The 16,405-nt window shown below is 39.2% G+C and overlaps 1 protein-coding gene across 9 annotated transcripts in view; it reads left to right on the top strand.

Moving 5' to 3' along the window:
• Positions 1-16,405, top strand: part of tcf7l2 (transcription factor 7 like 2) — a 92,190-nt gene that overhangs the window by 1,157 nt on the left and 74,628 nt on the right. The gene's annotated exons all lie outside the window — the stretch shown is intronic.

Raw genomic sequence — 16,405 nt, 5'->3', positions numbered from 1 at the left:
ATACATTCACGTTTCCACTCACACACACACACACACACACTCACACACACGCCGGTATTGAGTCTCAGTGCAGTACAGCGCAATGCAGGCTAGGCTAGCCCACTCCAGCTACACACACTTTACTGTTATTCATTACAGTACACACTTACACAATACACAAACCAGCTGCCTTATTCAATACACATTATACACACAATACACTAAAATGTTCTGTCGCTTTTCATTTAGAAATAACTGTTTATAAATCTGTTTAATTAAACGTTTCCTCAAATAAAACTCTGAACGTTGCTGCATCGAAAACCGGTTGCACAGAATTGACTTGGTTCAAAATACCTACATACATTTAGAATTCAGAATAAAATATAATACATTAAAACAATTAATGCTGTCATTTTATCCAAAGCTCGTGACACAGTTGTGTTGACAAAATAAATTTGCTTTAAAAAGCTGTTATTATTATTATTGCTAATTACCTGCACGTTTTAATAATAATATTAGTAGTAATAGTATTAATACATTAGATATATTGCTTTTTTTATTCTTAATTACAAATATACATTTATATTTTATACATATTTATAAATACATATTTGTATATTAGTTTATATATTATTTGTACACATACAAATATATTTTAATTATGCACATAAGTTTAAAACTGCAAACACTAATATCAGCATGTTTTAGTGTTATTAATTTGTTTTAGGAGAGGGTCTGCTAAAATATGACTTAATTATGTAATTACAATATAAATAAATATCTCAATTCATAAAAGTGCTCACACTGCTTGTTAATATTATAATGTAAATTTTGTATCAATTATCACAATCTGTTTTTATTTATCACAAGATATGATTCATTATACGATCATAAATCAAATCATATATTTTTTATCATTTATTAATATTATTATAATGCAAAAATCCAACAATAATCACAAGTGTAAAACAGGATGGGAATGATTAGATCGTAATAATGTATGCACAACATTATAAACATGAACCAGGGGAAATATTCAGCGGCACTTGATGAAAATCGTTTCCACATTTGAAGTGAGTAAACATTTGCATAAAATATGCACCCCTGCATAAAACATTTATGTATGTATTGACGGCAGTTTGGAAGCCGTGATTGACTTTATGTGATAAATGTGGGAAAAAAAATCAGTTTAGGTGTAGGTAATTGTCTGTAGGTAAATAAACATGTATAGTTTTGCTCGTTTTAAAATACCCTGCATATTATTTTTATTAGTGAATTATGTATTACTATTATTTTTTTAACTACACTTACTTGTCCCTAAGGAAATCAATGTGGCTTTAATAGGATAATTTACTTAATAGGCAGTTGGTATTTGTGTTAAATTTTTAATGGTGGCTTGTTGCTTTAATACATAATTGCCTTCTTACACAAATGCTGGACATTGTCAAATTGGCTAATTAATTCTTTTCTCAAAATCAATATAATTTATTGCTTTTTAATCAGTTAGTTATTATTAATTTAATTTAAACTTAATTTAAAGCTGTATTTAGGCTTAATAAAAATGTTAAAAATAACAAAATTGTAACACACACTAAATCTACAAAGCTAAAATGTAAAATAGATTTGAACATGCATAATACACTCAGAAATGTATGATATTTTAGGACTGTTTAATTCATGAATGTCACATTAACCTATTATTTAACAACTGTGACTGTGTTGTTAAATGTGTGTGTGTCATTAAATGGCCATTGAGAGCATACGTCCCTAAAGCTATTTCTTTGTGTAATATTGTTTTCATATTACAGTGTCTTCTTTCCACCATTCTTAGCTTATTCTTACTCACTGGAGTGTAATATCAAACCAGAAACATGGGATTGGTTTTAATTACACATGTTTCTACTGAAAGACACGCATGCATTCCATACAGAGTGTCCCTATAACTGCTTATTTAATGTCTATTATATGAAGAATAGGGATTATAATAGGGGTGTGTGCATTTTTCCCTCTGGTGTTTGCAGAGGCGATGGTTGGATTTAGAGCAGAAAGTGAGGGATTCGCTTGGGTAATGATGGTCTAAAGATTTCTGTATTACAGTCCTGTATGTTCTGGGACATTTGTTGATTGGAAATTGTTTAAGCAATTTTCTGTAAAACATAATTAAGCTTTAACAGTAGTAGAATTTATTTTTATTAGAGTTCCATCTACATTCTTTAACGTGGAATTGTTTTATGGCTGGTGATAAGTCTAACCCTGGTTATCACGGTATTGCAACCAGTTTGAGCTTTTTATTATTATAATAGGTGCACAAGCTATTGAATTTTCTCCCGCTCAGTCTCTGTCTCTTAGCGCTCTGCTACCTGTGTGATGCCTAAGCATCCTATCCACACAGCTTTGAAGTTGAAAGCAGTTGTATTCACAAACGCATTACTTAAATCTAGTATAAATAATTCACCTGAGCATCGATTAGCTGTCTTTTTGTTTAACAAACACACAGAGCTGAATTCTCTTAGCTGGCTCTGATGCAGTTAAACCTTTATAACCAACCGTTTTCCTCACCCGTGCTGAACGCTCCTGGTGCCATGCATCTCTGCAGTGCCCTCGCTCACTCATTTATCCTTTGTTTTTCGTCGTACTGTCAGCAGAATTGAATGCAGCATTGTTTTATTTACGACTATACAAATAAAGCCGAGTATTAATCCTCTTTTAATACACAGGATGGATGACGTGAGGTATTAGTAGAAGTCACTATTGTGAAAGGCTGCGTTATGCAGGTTCATATTTGAAATGTGACAAAATCGGCTGAATTTTTCTATCCCTTATGTCAGCTAATACTTTCTGAGCTTACTCGTGCAATAGTGATAAAATGCCTGCGCCTGGTCTCATGTTCGAGTGTGTGTGGAAGGAGGAGGAGGACTTGAATTAGTCTGACCTCCGAGGCCCATAATAACGGGAAGTTTGTTTTTCCAGTTAGGCTGGCCTATGATGATTTGGTAATGTTTAGAAATTTGACGTGATGCCGCCTGGTCAGTGCCTGTCAGTCATTTCTCTTTTCAGTTCGGTTTTCCCCCATTACCGGCTGTTAGACCTGTCGGCTGGGGCAGGACAGAGGTATGAAGCGAGCGCTAGGCTGTGGCCTGGGTGTGTGTGTGTGTGTGTTTGTGTTGTGGTTTTAAAGGTGGCTGGTTAAGCGAACTGCTGCTGTAGGGGAGTGTTGCACCTCAGAAGGTCTGTGTGGACCGGCAGGCTGAGGCTGAGGTAACTCGGTTCTTGCCGGGAGTATGCAGAACAGCGGCTTTATGCTTGTAAATCCTCAGGGTTTATTTACTGCCTCTAAATGTTAAGATATTTGACGCCACCCCTGGCCCCACAATTCCTCATGCCTGCAGACCTTTGGCAGGGGTTTTAGGTTTCGACGTATAATTATGTGCAGTTTAAAAAAAGCCAAAAATAAAATAAGGAAAAACCCTGCAACAGCCAGTGTCCTCTGTCCTGTTCTAAAGCAGCAAACAGGCATTCTCTGAAGTATGTGGCATTTCCATGACAAGCTTGGCACATTGGATTAGGCGGTTTTACAATCTTTATTCCTGTTCCTTTTTTTCTTCTCCGTTTCATTTGTTATGTTGTTTTTAGCTCCATTACATTGAATTAATACTTAGTAGCTTTATTGTAAATTATAAAAGAAGCTGTTTTAAAGGATTTTTTAAATTATAGTACAAATGCATGTGTGCACAGCCGTGGACGTGGAATACCACTAATATCATATCATGTGGATTATGTGTGTTCTGCTGCCTCGCTGAATGGCTTGACAAGTAAAGGGCAAAAGACAGTTTAATGCGGATTTAGAGGGATAGACTCGTACCTTATCAAATTGGCTTTACATGTTGATGGCTCCTAATTGCTGTCCGCAGGGGGTTCAGCGAGCGACGCGGACATGTTTTGTGCTGCTCTTCACAAAATACACTCTTAGTTTATTTAGAAGGTTGCCATCCTTTTGTTTTGCAAATCACTTTTGTTTACCAAGAATGGCAGAAGCAAGTCTCTGTCCTTTTGTCTCCCCCTCTCCTTTTTCCTTTTCTCTTCTTCTCCTCCTCTCGGTCTCTCGACCCACGCGAGACAGAAACGAGGCGCTATTTTGTTCGGGCCTGATAAACAGCTACAAAAAAGCGCAATCTGTTTCGGATTTGAGGGAGTTAAGTCGGGGAGCAAAGTTTGGCAGCGTTAAGCTGAAATTGGGGCCTGCGAGACATTAACGACACACAGCACATTCTCAAGGCTTAATTAGTCCGAACTGTAATTGTTCATGGCCTGCCAATAGGAGTAATGCGTAGGAAAAAATGGAGTTGCACTAAATCGGCCCACGGTTCTTAAAACAATAAATCACTTGCATATTTGTGCCGTGATTCAGATGGAGTCTCGACCTCTCCCATCTCGACATGTGGTAAATTGTAAAGTCAATGAATCGCAGATGTAGGGGTGAGAGTATGAAAAAGAGTACAGTTAGGTTCTCTTAGTGCCTGGTGAATGAATGGAAAAGATTTGTGTTGTAAATACTTACTGATATTTTCCTTCTTGCATGCTAGACTGTGTTATCTAATGATGGTGATTTTAGTGTCTTTTCAGTCTGGTAAATTTAAGCAATTCATGTTTTCACCTCAGATAAGCAGATTTGCTTCATTATTTATATAATATAAGAATTAAAATAGTCATAAATTCTCATATATATATATATGTTTAAATTTCTACTATTTGTAACTGAATCCAAGACATTTAAAATATTTAAAACATAGCATACAAGTAAATAACATCCTTTGTGTTTTTAAGTGTATAGTAGCAAAGCAGCAAGCGCAGTGCTGTTTCCGTGTCTGGGAAGCGGGAGGCTGTAGCCATTGTAAATTTAAGGTCTCATGGAGCTACGATGGTTCAGCAGCTGTGTGTCACTGACCCCCCTCCTCTGAATCGTTTATTTCCATAAAGTTTAACACACAAATTGCACTGTACATCTGGAATGCAACTTTTGGCATCTGGTAAATATAGTCCTCCAGCCTGCCCGCATTGCGCGGGGCTCCCAAAACATGGAAATCCCATTATGTTCACCCTTACTTTCTCTCAGTGCCTCACATGTGCACAGTTCATTCTAATTTCATGTTTGACTATTTTGTAGTAGTACTGTCTTTGAGAATGTGTTATTTTATTACTAAATATATCTATTTAGTACTGTTTTATTTCACATTTACACAGATAGTATTATTTTCTTCTGGAAGTTATTCATTTAAGTGACCGTGGAATTTGTGCTTCAGGAATTTCAGCTGATAAATTTCATTTATTCATCAAGCAGGAATCTCAGGACTAATATTAATCATATTGACATTTAATATTTTCTAGTGAAAATGATACTAGGATATTTACAATAATTTATCTGCAAATGTTGCATATTTTACATATTTACAATATATATGATAAAGCAACATTTCTAAAAGAATTATTTCTGTTGCATCATTTTTCACTGTGAACATTGTTGCATGATTAAATATATAATATTCAGTACCATAACAGGGTAATTGTGTGTAATTAGGTGAAATTGTTAAGCGTGGTTAGTGTGCAGTGTTGGCCGGTCCGGAGGGGGCAGGGGGGGTTAAGAAAAGCGGGAAAGCCAGTGGCCGGTGTGCCTGCTGTGGTGGGGCCGAGGGTGCATGATGGGGAGGAAGACGCACAAAAGCTACATGAATAGGGTGCATAATTGCTGCTAATGCTGGGGCAATGAGAGCGGCCACAGTTCCTGGTTAGATGTCCAAACAATAGAGCCCCGAGGCCTTGCATTTATCCACGTTTAAAAAAAGAGAGTAAAACCACAGCAGGACCGAATAGACAAGCAGGGAGGCGACAACTTTATAGCCTTGTTTGATGGACAAGCTACGTGTGTGGCTTTTCTCCTCTTTTAATGAATCGACCCCGGTCCCTGCGTTTATTAGCTCCTCCTGGTCTGGTGTGATCTGGCCTGGTCCGTGCCTCTTCATCGGAAGCTCTGCTCCGAGAGAAACTCGGTTGGCTCTGGAATTCAGCCGCACTTGGCTTTTGTTTGGTTTGGAACATGCTTGGCCAAAGTGCACGAACACTAACATGATTTCTGTTGAAGAGGAGTTCTTCTACTTACTGTTTTATGATAAATGATAGCAGTGCTTATGTTTCTACTGTGTGTTTGGCGATGTATATGTGTATGCAGGATTTCTGGTACTTTTATCATTAGTATAATAAAGATAACGATATAATTACAGTTGTAACCTACCCGGAATATATTTGCTGCAAATGTTGCCCTTAAGTTTACACACTAACACGCACAATTCATTTAGTAAAGCTGCCCTCTGATCATTGGAATTATCATCACTGTGTGTTTAAAAAAATATGATTGACAGTTAAGGTCGAACTAGCTTCTATTACTGTTAATTATGTAGGCATGTTTAATATTTGCATATACTGTATGAAATAGTTCTTGAGCTAACCAGATGACCTGATTTCAAATAAAAAAATATCAGCTCTTATATTCTGCGCTTATTTTTGCAGGTGCTTTGGCAACATTATGTATCATTAAAAGACAACGGAGAAAATAATAGCTGATAAACCCTTGTATTTTTATATATGAATTAAACTTTTAATAGCTTCGGTTAAGCTCAATGGAAGGCTGTGTACTTGTGTGTGTGTACACGAGCGTGTGAGTACACGAGCGTGTGTATGTGCGTGTATGTGTGTGTCTGTGTTACAAATGTGGACTTGTCTGGTTATGAACTGATTGTCTAGCTGGATCTACCCAAGAAACTGCATTCCTGCATGAGCGAAGGGTAAACAAAGTTCATTTAGGGCTGTTGGAAAAAAATAGTAAATTGATCTGAGTAAAGTTTTGCAGACGTTTAGATCTGGTAATGCACAAAATGGGTCTCTGTTTTTCACGCAAATACACTTTTTGGGTGCAGTCTTAGTCATGCACTCATGGATAACGCAGGTATTCTGCTTCGTATGATAGGCATGAAATGAGAGCTCACCTGCAGTCTTGGAGATAATGTTGAAGCATTCGGGAGTTCCAGTCCATTTTATTGCAGGAAGAAAGATAATTAAACATTATAGATAACTGACATGGCTTTAGCTTATTCCATATTCTGTCACATGACTAGGTCAGTACCAGTTTTCTGTTGAGTTAGCTATATTCAAACTATAGCTTTAAAATGTAAACTATACAAATGTAACGTCAAGGTAAATTAAAAACATGATATACTTTCTATCCAGGTAATTCATGGATTAATAATATATCTTAAGCCAGATATAAATATCATTTATATACATTTAGCTGTTTAATTTGTTTGTTTTGTGGTCAGGGCTTTTATTATTTTTACAATTATATAATCATCTATCTATTTTAAGCTATAAATTAAGCAATTAATTAAAAAAATTGAATGTCTTAGAAGTAAAGGTGCAAGCAATGTATGTAATAGTTATGTCATCATAGAAACATATGATTTCCCAAATAAATCACGTTTTAATTTTTTGATGGTGCCACAAAGAATATATATAATGAAGGTTCGTTTTGGCGTGAATTGATCAGCTAATGTTCCTTTTTCATTTGTCGGTGCTACAAGGAAAAAATTGGTTCCTTGAGGATTTAAACAGGGTACTTTTACAGCATTACTGGTTCTAGAACTCATGTAAACAATTATGTTTTCCTCACATAGCATACTCTTTTTTTTTAAGCTTATTACTGAAATTGGATCATTCTGTAGCATAGGACATTATACTTCGACACGGATATATCTCAATCTGATGTAAACCAACTCTTAGATCAGTATAACTCTGTTTACTTCAATTCAGGATGTTTCAGATTCAGTGTTTTAATACATATACATTTCTTGTGATAAGCCTGGATCAGCTGTCATTCACGACATCTCATTACAGAGCCATGCAAAAACCCTGAGGAGGAAAATTTCAGGACAGATACTCTATTCCAAACGATAGAGAATTGACTTCCCATGCTAAGCGAATTGTCAATTACATTCCAAGTGAAAGAAAATTGAATGGAAGTGTATCTGTGTCTGACCGGCCCTGGGGTACAGAGAGCGCGATAGACATTAACCGGCGGCCGGCGATGTGGAGTCAGATTGTAATGATGCGCTCTCATCTCAAGGGTGTGAGACTCATCACAATGACAGAGGAGGTGTGTAATTCATCGACTCTAGGCATTTAATGAGATGATGAGCGTCTGTCACTGATAGTAAATAGTAATCTGCTCCTGCTGCCTATCTGACAGAAGCAAAAGAGTGAGCGATGAGTTAGGAGTGATTTATAAGGAAACGGGGCCTAATCCTGACCTGGGGCTGCTGGCATTGGACGGCGGACAATGTTAGACACGCTGCCTGAAGTCATGTGACTATATCAGTGTTCCGTTTGCCAGAGTGTGCCCTTTAGAACACGGTTTTTGTTGATTGCCAGCTTTGCTGCTCCTCTATCTTTACAAGCCGTCATGCTTTGCATTTTTTAAAGATTAGTGGAGCTGTGTTGCTTGCGTTGTCAAAACGCAGGATTTGGCAGGATTTGTTTCTGGTTTACACCACTGATGAAATGTAGTTCTATTTGAACATGTATAGTGCATTTTTATTTGTGCTATAAATAAGACATAAGAAAGTTTATAGCTGTCTTTATAAAATGTCTGTAATCCTGGGATTTTTGTAGCCTATGCCCTAGGCTTGGCTGGGTCGGTGCTATAGAGAGCAGATGTTTGGTAGCGAGTGTGCTGTGGAATTCGGAGCTGTTTAAACAGTGGGCTGTCTCAGTGCAGGCCTGAAGGGCTGCAGGGAAGGAAGTCCTCAGTGTTTACATAGCTCGATTGTCCTGTGGGCCCTGCAGTGTCTAATACACTACTGTTAAAACACTCAAGTGCATAGAGATGACCCCTACCGCAGGTTTAGCCTCGAACCCTGAGGTTGGTGTACGTGTGTGTGTGTGCGTATGTATGCATTTGTTTGTGGATGTTTGCATTTGTATTTGACTGTGTATATGTCCCGAAGCCTGCAGAGTCAGGACCTGTAGTTGCAAGCTCAATTTACTCCACTGGATGCTGTTTGCTAGAGCCTAGTGGTTTAGGTGATTGATACTGAAGCACAGCTAAGCTCAATTCATCTCACTAAGCATAGCCGTGGAGGAAGTAGAAAGAGAGGGAGAGATATACGTCCCCTTTGCCCCGCCAAGTCTGTGCCTGCCAGCCCGCTAGACATTGACATACGGCGGAATCAGCTAATTGTTGTTTGAATTACTTGTTGTGATCCAGTGACAAATCTCTCCCACTCCTGCCACTGGAGCGGAAAATGTAGCCTGGATTGGCATGATGTTAGCAAGTGTGTAAACTGCGCTTCAACAAGATGGATAAATGCAATTATTGGGCAGACCTGGAAGGGGAAAATCTATTTAAAGCCTGTAACGCTAAGCAGGGGCCGTGGTTAATTCATTTGGCCAATTTGCGGGTGATGTACGAGTGTCGGGGCACATTAGTCAAGGCAGAAAGGGTGTGTGTGCGCCTGGATGGTTGCCTGTGTGTGTTTGTGTATATAATAGGGGGTTTCGTCGTGTTGTTGCAGGGCTGTTTCCTTTGGGCCTTTCCTCCCCCTTGTCTCCTCTTATGTTGCCATCACTTTTCCCCCCCGTGAATAATACAAATGTCCCTCTCCTTCAGTGGATAATACAAATGGACCCAGAGCGCCAAAGTGACAAAAAGATACACTGAGTGCAGGAGAGCGGTATGTCTGTGCAAATGAGGCAGGGAGGACGAAGTGTTCCTTCAGGACGGCCCACTAAGCAGCCCCAACAGTAACATCTCCGCACCCCTCAAGAGTCATCAGGATCAGCAGCCAAAACCTTCATGCACTCTTGCTCTCTATTTACTTTCATTTACAGTAACACCATTTTTGGCTGGTGAGCTTGTGGTTGCATGGGACAATTGGTCAAGAGAAGAACTTTTCTTATGAAGCAGAACTGCGTTTCGACCAAGTTTGCCTCTAACATTTAATTGTCAAATTATTGTATGTCATTGTTACTATCCGGGTTCTTCATAAAGTCTATTTATTAAGAATTTCAAGAACAAATCACTTTTTTACTGTCACCTTTAGATGCATTTGCCCCAGTGTCGTACCAACTTTTTAATGCCAGCAGCACTAGCCACTGTAGCCACTGATGCACCGCTGCTTTTACATCATCATCACATGAATATCTTCTTCCCCTTAAAGCTTCTTTGAACGGTCCAAAAAGGTGGAAATCAGATGGCGCTAAATTCCGGACTATAAGCTCTCTCTCAGTCTCTCAGACACGACCAATTAATACTCCTCCCACCCTCACAGTTTCCAACAAAAATATAAAAGTGCAGAAACTTTTTGAAGATCCCTCGTTCATTCTATTGTGCACTGCAAGGTTTGGTCTGTGGCGCTGCTTGCTGAAGATCCACCATCACTTCTATTCCATTATTTTCCCTAAACGATCTTACAATATTTAGCTCTGTGTCAGTTTGAACCTCAAGTTTGACAGTTTTGAGCATGTGTAAAAGCATTTTTTTGCGCCTGGGTGTGACCTGTGTACTGATATCTGGTTTCATGTAGGGCTCACCATGTCTGACAACAATCTGTTTTCACAGCCGGGCAGAGAATAACATGATTGGTTAAATGTGTCACATTACTTTCAAGATTCTCAATGATGGGCAATGGTGTTTAGACTGGCAGATAAAATTGAATGACTTCTTGATGCATATAGTGAAAATGAATCCAGAGTTCTTCTTCATATCAAGTGTGAAAACACGCTTCCTTTTTTTAACAACAAAAAACGCCTTACTTACTGCACAGGCCAATGAAACTGTGTCACATTTGTTTAAGGTAGACTTTTTAATATTAATTAATCTCCATGCATAACTCTTCCTCTATTTTGCATACTATGATTTTATCAGTCGATCTACAGTGGATGAGTTCAGTATGTTTCAATCATGTAATGTCTTGTGGGCAAAAAACCACTTGACAGTTACACAAGAACAGTATGCAAACTCAGTGGGCACAGGGTGGGGAGAGCAAGAAGGAAAAAGGTGTCAGTTTATAGCTCACAGCTGCACAGCTCGAACCACAGCTTTTTCAGATATGCTGGTGGGTGGATAATTGGGGGGGGAAGTTGGATTTTGCTATCACCCAACACCACAAGCCTTGCTATTGTATGAATCCTCTGGGCCATGTTTAGGTGGCTTCTCAGTTGGAGAAAATGCAGGCCTTCACTCTTGTCACCTTACCACGTGCCTCTCTGGTAGTGAAGTCAGGAAATAAGAGCTGGCTCAGGCAGCCGGCCAAGTGGCCTGCTCACAGTTGTTGCATGACTTATGGCCCCTACCGTTTACTTCTGGGGAGAAGAGTCCGAGATGACTGGGGGATCGACGTATGAGAGGAACCACTCACGCTGCTGTTGTGGTCAGGATGATGCTATTTAAGTGTGCTTATTTATTCTTTAAAATAAAGACTTTCTTTAAGATTTAATACTCTGTTACTTGCAAAATTAACTTCTCTAGATTTAGTAGCCAAGTGAATATGTGATTAATTCCTGGGTTTCCACAGGAAATGCTCTTTGATTCCAATTTAATCTACTAGGACTTTCCTTCTTAACCAGGCATGCAAGATCATTTTCCAGATCTTTAACTTTTTTCCTCTTTGAAACCCAACCTCTTTTTCTTCAGAGTACTTTAAATTACATCCTCTTCTTCGGTCTACATCTCTTTCATATGACGCAGGACAACTGCAGGCTGTAGTCTGTAGCATTGTGGATTTCCATATCTAATACAGACAGAAAAATATTTTGCTTGCACTTCTCTATATGCTCCTTAGATCAGTTTTCAGTGATAGACATTCCTCCTGGCGCATGTGTTTCCATTTGGGAGACACTGGCAGTCTTATTAGAGCCAAACAGGGGGACAAATGTATTCTAGCTATTCTATATGGATTCGAATGTGAGACAGTCTTAAAATAATTTGACTTATGGGGGAAAGGGCAAAGCTATACTGCCTGTGACCCTATGGCCTCTGTTTGCTAGGGAACAGTAACACTTTAAACACTGCCTAGCTTTAAATCTAGACAGACCAAATAAGAATGTGGTTCCTGTCCTGTTGTGTTTTATGAAAGGGAAATTGTTAGAGTCATTTTGCATTGGTGCATGTCCTATAATTTCTTGGGCAGATTTATTGCTCTGTGCAGGGCTGAGAAGCTGCTCCCCGGAGTGGCATGCAAGTCCTCGCTCTCTACGTGAAACATGATACTCAGGGCCCAGCCAGAACATGCACCAATCAGGGATCCATTAACACTAAGTAACGTGACAGGTGAACATTCAGACACGAATGCATGCCAGGATCCAACTATTTTTATTGGCATTATTTCGGATGATGACATTGAGCTGAGCATTGACATGTGTAACCACTTTGGTTAAATAGTGGTGTCCGTGTTCTTGTCACCACTGAAGGTACTGTATCGATGTTGGCATTGACGCTGCTCGCCCAGTCGATGTCACTGACTAATTTATGTCGAGGGCTTGATAGGGAAGCTGCAGAGTTTAGTCCTTGTAGAGCTGCGGTCAAAGACGCTGGAACAAATGACCACTAATTGTCAACTGAAGCCCGTGGTACAGGGAGTGGTGGAGGACGAATGGAACTTTGGCAGGTTGCCTATAAACTGAGGCTCACTTCAGGGTTTTCAAGGAAAGAGTGGATTCCTGGGATTCTCCTTAGTGAAAAACCACAGTGTTGGATGAAACCGATAAACAAGACGGTACCTCTTTTAAGAAAAGAACACTGTCACTTCTTTTTTTAGTTGATATGTGGCTAACCACACTTGAGTTTCAAGCTCGAGCCTGCTGTTTTGAATGGAAATTGTCTATTCCACTTTCACTGATTATAGTACCCTTCATTTGAATCAGGGTTTATCCTGTTCTGTTTCTTCACGCCTTCTTAATTTTTGTTACAGATGCTGGGCACAAGAGCACATCTGCTTTTCCTAAGCTGTCAAGCAGATCCTTTTCAGTGGCGTCGTCGTGTTTGCAATAATTTGAAAATAACTATGAGTAATGATGGCACTTGTGTAGTCACTAGCCCTCTGCCCGATGGGATTAGTGTTTATGTTTAATTAAAATCGTGACCATGATCCTGACTTTGGGCTAGTAGTAAGGAAAGATGAGGCATGGTACTAGGTGGTGTGATCCCATTACAGCAGTGGAAGGAAAGGGTTAGGGGTGAGAGGAAGTGCTTCAGTGCAGAACTAAAGATAGCATGTGTAACAGTGTGCAGCAGAAGTGGCACTCCCCTGCCTGTGGATGTGTGTGCATGTTAAAACCCACCAGCATTTTTATACACGGCTTTAGTTGGTCAGAGCAGACTCCCAAAGTCCAAGTGATCCCTGTGTGCAGCATGTGTGTCCAGGGGGGGGGTGCAGGGGCTTGAGGGCTCCTGTTCTCTCTCTTGATTTCACGTGAGCTCTTGTTTTGACGTCTGAGCCTCAGGTTCTCTTGGACACTGTGCAGAGCCTACAAGCTTGCTTTTTTTTTTGGATTACAGATGTGATCTCTTGCATAGTAAACACAGCATTAAAGACAAGAGCATGTGGTCTAATGTGCACGTATGATGGTTCGACTGTGGTTCGAGTTATGCACTTGCTGTTTTGTGATGATTGTTTTGTATTTCCATTGTAGCTAATGCTGAGATGGGTCACTGGTTGAAATTACAGATTTTATAACTCTTAACACAGTGGTCGTAATACAGTAAGTTCCATCCTTTAAGAGCCAATGGTTAGTAGAACACTTGGTCTGTTATAGTCTTGCACTTTACCTTCAGTTTAGACCCAATCAAGGCATTGAAAGAAAAACTGAACATGGCTTAAAATAGTGTGCAGGGGGAATCCTAATTTTCTATTGGCTAAAAATGTTGAATGTAAAAGCAACTGTGTTGTATTAATAAAGTATTAATGCAGCATTTTAGTCAGTGATTTTAAATATTATTAAAACATCCATGGTTATAAGTCTATATTTTGTTTTCCATTCAAATGGATGGGAGCCTGGTATGACTGAAAGCAATTGGCCTAGGGCATTGCAAAGATAGATTCTCAGTGGACAGACTTTATTCCTATAGGAACTTTCTCCTTCTCTCTGTCAGTCTGTCTCCATGTTTCTTGTCTATTCCACTCACAAACAGGATGTGGGGCTGAAAAAGACATTAGAAATGCAACCAGTTAGGACTGAATGTTGCTAACCGTGCTTTCTACCCAGAGAGGAAACTGGAGTAAAAAAAAAAAATACACAAAGTAAACACAAACATAGTAGTTTTAATTAGCATGGATAATTATGGCATGGTGTAGATGTGGTTGCTGAGGCATGACCTGTGGACTTTTATTTGGTGCCACAGGTTTTCCACTTCCTTCCCTATTTCTTTTATTTCTCTTGCGGTCCAGGAATCTTCCGATCTCATGGTTTAGGTTTGATACAAAAGAACATTTGGAGGACAGCACATTTAAAGATTGTGCCCTGTGTTTACATGAATTATATTTGTTGTCAAGACAGATTTATGATTTGATTAGATAATGAATTTATTTTGTTGCAATCCAATAATGAGTTAGCAATTTAGGTCCGTATCAGACCTGATACTGAACCATGCAATAAAGTAGCTGTACCAACTGAAAGAACCTAATGAAGCCTGATTACTACGTGACTCACAGAGACCTAGAGTTTTCTTTGTGTAATATTACTCAAAATTAAAAATACAGCATTTATGACCTTGTGGACAATTATATCTAAAGTAACTTAAAATTGTGACTGTATACAACCCAAGCAATTGAGGTCTAAGGGTCTTGCCCAAGAGTCCAGTGGCAACCTGGCAGTGGCTTGAACCAGAGACGTTTTGATTACTAGTTTAGAACCTTAACCTCTGAGATACCACTGCCCTACAGAGTATTGTGTCCACTTTATTTTTACATCTCTTAGAGGTGCTTAATTTTTAGCTCATTTTATCAACTGTTTTATCCTTGTCATGGTCGTGCAGGTCTGGTTTTACTGCAAAACATCAGTCCATCCCTTGAGCCAGATGTAGCCATTAGGAAATCTTGTCTGTTTAGACGCAGGCTGCCCAATAGCGCCGATAGAGGTGGGCTAAAATGTTGACAAACTTAGTAAGTGAATTATTGGCTAAACCTATTTTAATTTTTAATGAATGATTGGTTTAAAAATGCATATATCCGTTCCAATCCAATATTGAGCAAGCATTTTAGATCCAGGGTATCATATCATTGCATTTCCAATAAAATCCATCTCTATAGCCTGTACTGTACATTAACCCATAGGCTAGTGTGGAGGTATATACAGTACAGGCTATAGCTCCCATCTCTTTACTTTCTGCTCTTGTGTTTCCCATGCCAGCACTACATTGGCTCTTTAGGACTGTCTTTCTGCTCTCACCCTCTCTCTCACACTGATTACCTCTCCAACCTGGCAATAAGTTGATTGCTTTACGGAGATAAAGTAAGCCCCTGCCCTAGGGTACATCAGGTTGGATTTCTCTTGCTTTATCTTGTAAAGCCTAAATTAACAGCTGGTTTGGTTTGACTTCTTCTGGATCTGACTAAAGGATTAGGCTTCATTCTCATGTGAGTCAATCTGGTTTGATTTATTGCAGGTCTATCAAAAAAGATCAATGGAGACCCTTTTGAAAGTAAATCCTTAATCGGCCTTTGCGCTCACTTGTCATCATTGTGATTCCCCCTCCTTTACAGCACTCACTCCTCATGCTTTCCCTTTCTTTTCCCCTTCTGTCTCATCAAGTCTATGTGGGAAGTTAGCCATCACTGCTGAGGTATTTTGCTGTAGTACTGGATGGATTTTTCTTTCTCATTAGCCATCAATCACTGCAGTTCAAATTGAAGCCCAGATTTAGCAGCACATCCCTATTGGCAGCTTAGTGCTTTAGTGTTTTAGTTTCAGCTCAATTCTTGTTAATAAATACACAGTTCTGCACATACCATCATAAAAGGTGGCTGGTCATTTTAATACATCATTAAATCTAAGAATAAGAATAATCACTGCTGGTAACAGGGCAGTGTGTCTGATCACATTTAGGACCAAACAGTTTAAGTAATTATGTGCTAAAGAAAATGATGGCTACAGTCATTGAAACATGAGAGCAATGAGAGACGTTTATGCAGCACACAAGTGTGTGGCTGTGTTCCAAACAGCAACCTATGTGCTACATTATGTGGAACTATAATAATAGTAGGGTAGTGGTAGATCAGTGGTTAAGGTATTGCATTAGTAATTAGAAGGTTGCTAGTTCAAACCCCGACATTTCCAGGTTGCCACTGTTAAGCCCCTGAGCAAGGCCGTTAACCCCCCCAGTTGC

The sequence above is a fragment of the Trichomycterus rosablanca genome, chromosome 10 (genome assembly GCF_030014385.1).
Source record: "Trichomycterus rosablanca isolate fTriRos1 chromosome 10, fTriRos1.hap1, whole genome shotgun sequence".
Classification (NCBI taxonomy): domain Eukaryota; kingdom Metazoa; phylum Chordata; class Actinopteri; order Siluriformes; family Trichomycteridae; genus Trichomycterus; species Trichomycterus rosablanca.
This window is presented reverse-complemented; position numbering and strand designations above follow the sequence as displayed.